This window comes from Echinops telfairi, unplaced genomic scaffold (assembly GCF_000313985.2).
Source record: "Echinops telfairi isolate 266 unplaced genomic scaffold, ASM31398v2 ScPeMD7_70;HRSCAF=299, whole genome shotgun sequence".
Classification (NCBI taxonomy): domain Eukaryota; kingdom Metazoa; phylum Chordata; class Mammalia; order Afrosoricida; family Tenrecidae; genus Echinops; species Echinops telfairi.
This window is the reverse complement of record NW_022103968.1, coordinates 35,672,779-35,676,582: the sequence shown is the minus strand read 5'-3', so window position 1 is coordinate 35,676,582 and position 3,804 is coordinate 35,672,779. Positions and strand designations below refer to the sequence as shown.

General features: G+C 38.8%; 1 protein-coding gene and 1 pseudogene across 3 annotated transcripts in view; one reads left to right on the top strand and one right to left on the bottom strand.

The window, feature by feature from the left end:
• The window catches only part of IDE (insulin degrading enzyme), a 129,480-nt gene that overhangs the window by 40,838 nt on the left and 84,838 nt on the right, over positions 1-3,804 (bottom strand). The gene's annotated exons all lie outside the window — the stretch shown is intronic.
• On the top strand, positions 3,122-3,552 carry LOC105978432 (annotated as a pseudogene).

Sequence of the window (3,804 nt, the reverse complement as noted above, 5' to 3'; positions counted from 1 at the left end):
AAAAAAAAAAAAGATATATTTGGCTCCTATAAAAAAAAAAAAAAGAACGACTACCAAATTAATTGCTTTAGATATGATTTAAGCAAGGCATGTGGCAAAGCTTTATTTGAAAATTTAATATGGTAAAATGAACATCAAATGATATAATCAAGGGATATTTGGAGATGATGATGGAGTCAGAACAGATAAGCATCTTTAAACGGGTAGGTCAATTCTTAATATTCAAGAAATTTCTAGCAACTAGAACTGGTTATATCAATTACTTCATGAGTTCTCCATCCTTAGAGGAATTTAAGCTGAGGCTGGTAACTTATTTGTTAGGGACACTCCTCTCTGCCCCCCACCCCCTACACTCTATGAGAGAAGTCAAATGCCCTCTAATATTCCTTTTATTCATTCAGAAGAATTTCCCCTTTTATTTCCCTACCTAGTTGCTATATTAAACTTCTCTCACTGGGTATGAAAGAAATAATTTTATCCTCAACCAATTGCAATCCGGCCTAGCAGCTGACACTACTGTTCCAAGCTGTTCTCCACTATTCATCGCTGATCTGCGGCTTAAGTTATAATTGTAACAGCCCCAGAGACCAATCCTATAGAGGAAAAAGGTTTTTTTGTTTAAAGGTGAGGGTAGCAAGAATAAGAGGTACTTAACTATAATTGCAAGAGGCATTAAATTTAGAAACATGCAATTTAAACAAAAGTAAAATGTATTTTCTTGCAAAATCACTCCTACAAAGTGTTGGTTGGGTTAAATCACTGGCTCTAATGCAGCAAGAATTAAATGAACATAACCTAAGTCATGAATCATCTTGCCAAAACAGCACCTCCTTATTATATGATATAATCTTAAATAGCATTATCTTGTATTTTAATAACACTCTTCACAACTTTAGTAAATCATTTTGCATCAAACAGAAAGATGAAACATTACCACCATTTTTTTACAGTTTGGCAATCCTAGGAAATTGCACGACAGTCAGCATTGTTAACATTATATAAAGTTAACTATTTACATATCCCTTGGCAGGACTCAAACAAACAAGTTTTACAATAGTTACTCAATAACTACTGGTTGAATAAAAAACCATCCTTATGAATAGCAGGTGATAAACCCTTCAAGCCTGTCTAACGTGTTCTATTACTAAGTTTAAATCTCTTTATCCTTACAATGAGACTGTGCACTATATTCCTCTTAAGATTCAATAGAAATTAGGTTATTTTTCAGAATATATAGCTACATTTAAGAAAATATAAATATTAACATTTTCTTGGCTAAAATGAGTTCATGTATATAGTGGCAATTTTATTCTGTGTATTTTAATCATTAAGTAAATATTTATTATCTAATAAGCAGATATTTTACATCTTGAAGTCTAATATAGCAGTGTTTTTACTACTATCAAACACTGGGGTTGGTTTATAGCAGGGGTTGTGTCTGTGTTGTTCTTTGTCTCAAGGGTTTGCAGATATTCTCCTGTAGTTTCTCATAGAAGCTTTATAGTTTTAGCTTTTGAGCTCTCTTAAACTGTGCATAATACGTAATGGAAAACCAACAAATAAATCCACTTTTACATATGGATATACAGCTGTTGGGACAGGATAATTTGAAAATATTTTGTCTTCATCTAATGATATTGAGCTTCTACTAAAAAAAAAAAAAGACCATATATATGTGAGCCTATTTCTTGACTCTGTTCAGTTCCATTGTCCATCCTTATGCCAGCATTAGTGTCTTAATTACTGACGCTTTATAGTAAATCGTAAGCCTTTGTATCAGAAATCTTCCAGCCCTCCCTGTTCTCGAGAGTTCTGACTAGTACCTATATAATTATATACATCATGGAATCAACAATTTCTATAAAGGAAGAATGGGAAGGAGAGGCAACTACTAGGGTGTAAATCAGATTTGAGAAAAATGACATCTTAATAATTTTGAATCTTATAAACTATGAGCACAGTATAGCTATATTATTTTCTTTTTTGTAAAATTTCTTTAGGTAGTAGCTTGTAATTTTCTGTGTGGAGGTCCTGCTTATCTACTGTTAAATTCATTCTTCAGTTTTTTTTATATTTCTTTTGAGTTTTTCCACTGTTAGTATTTATAAATGCAATTAATTTATTTATATTGATCTAATAATATGTGACTATGCTGCACTTAGTAATTCTAGAATTTTTTTGAGGAGTCGGGAAAAATATAGGCTCTTTATGATTTTTATATATATTCATATTATATCAGCATTTATCACTTTAAGCTATATTATGTAAATTGTATCTCTATCCCCAACTAAACCACCTGAGGCATGAATAATTTAAAATATTAGGTTACATAATCATTTAACCTTTCAAGTTTCTCTACAGTTAGTTTACAAAAGTACTTAAATAAACTACCTAAAGCTGGAAGAGCATTTGCTATTAAAGGAAGAATGATCAGCTCATTGATCCCTATTGCATTCACAGCTTTGAGAAAGGACTTCTAGGCAATAAATATGGAGTAAAAATTATGTCAAGAAACAGTGGAAGGGGAGGGGAAAAAATGAGGAGCTGGTACCAACGGCTCAAGTAGAAAACAAATGTTTCATGAATGATGATGGCAACAAATGTACAAATGTGCTTGACAATGGATGGATATATAGATTGTGATAAGTTGTATACGAGCCCCCAATAAAATGATTGGAGAAAAAAATGAGAAAACTATGTAAGGAAATCACTGCCGTATTCTTTCCAAATCCTTCCTCATAAAACGCTTAAACATAAAGCCATTTAAACCAAAATTTCTCTAGCTGCCAAACATAAACATACACCTGCAGCAGCGGCAAAAAAAGAAAAAAACCAAACAAACAGTGGAAGACATACTGTCGTGATTGACTTCTCTAGCACAGGCGTGCTCAAACTACGGCCCGCCGAGGACATCTATCCCGCCTGCCGGGTGTTTTTGCCCCGTTTGTTTTTTTACTTCAAAATAAGATATGTGCAGTGTGCATAGGAATTTGTTCATAGTTTTTTTTAAAACTATAGTCCGGCCCTCCAACGGGTCTGAGGGACAGTGAACTGGACCCCTGTTTAAAAAGTTTGAGGGAAGCCAGCCCTGAGCTCCACCAGCTGCCGCCAAGCCGCCACCATGTCTCTGACCAGGACCGAGAGGTCCCTGGTCTTGTCCATGTGGAGCAAGGTCTCCCTGCAGGCCGACAGCATCGGCACCGACACCCTGGAGAGGCTCTTCACCAGCTACCCCCAGACCAAGACCTACTTCCCACACTTCGACCTGCACCCGGGCTCGGCCCAGCTGCGCGCGCACGGCTCCAAGGTGGCGGCCGCAGTGGGCGACGCGGTCAAGCACATCGACAACATCTCGAGGGCGCTGGGCGAGCTGGGCGAGCTGCACGCCTACATCCTGCGCGTGGACCCTGTCAAATTCAAGCTCCTGTCTCACTCTGCCTGCTGGTGACCCTGGCCGCGCGCTTCCCCGCCGACTTCACGGCCGAGGCCCACTCTGCCTGCGACAAGTTCCTGTCCATCGTGTCCTCCGTGCTGACCGAGAAGTACTGCTGAGTGCGGCCCCCAGCCCCGGGCTGTGGCAGGCTGAGGCCACTCCCGCCCCTGAGCCTGCCCCCCAGTTCCTCCCTGAATGACTCCCCAATAAATGGATGAGGAAACACACACACACACACACACACACACACACACACACACACACACACACACACACAAACGAAAAACCTCTGAGCTATTAGGGCTTCAGCAGTTCTGGCGCAAGCTAACACAACAAGCCCAGCTCTGCTCTCAGTGATCCTACCCACAGCT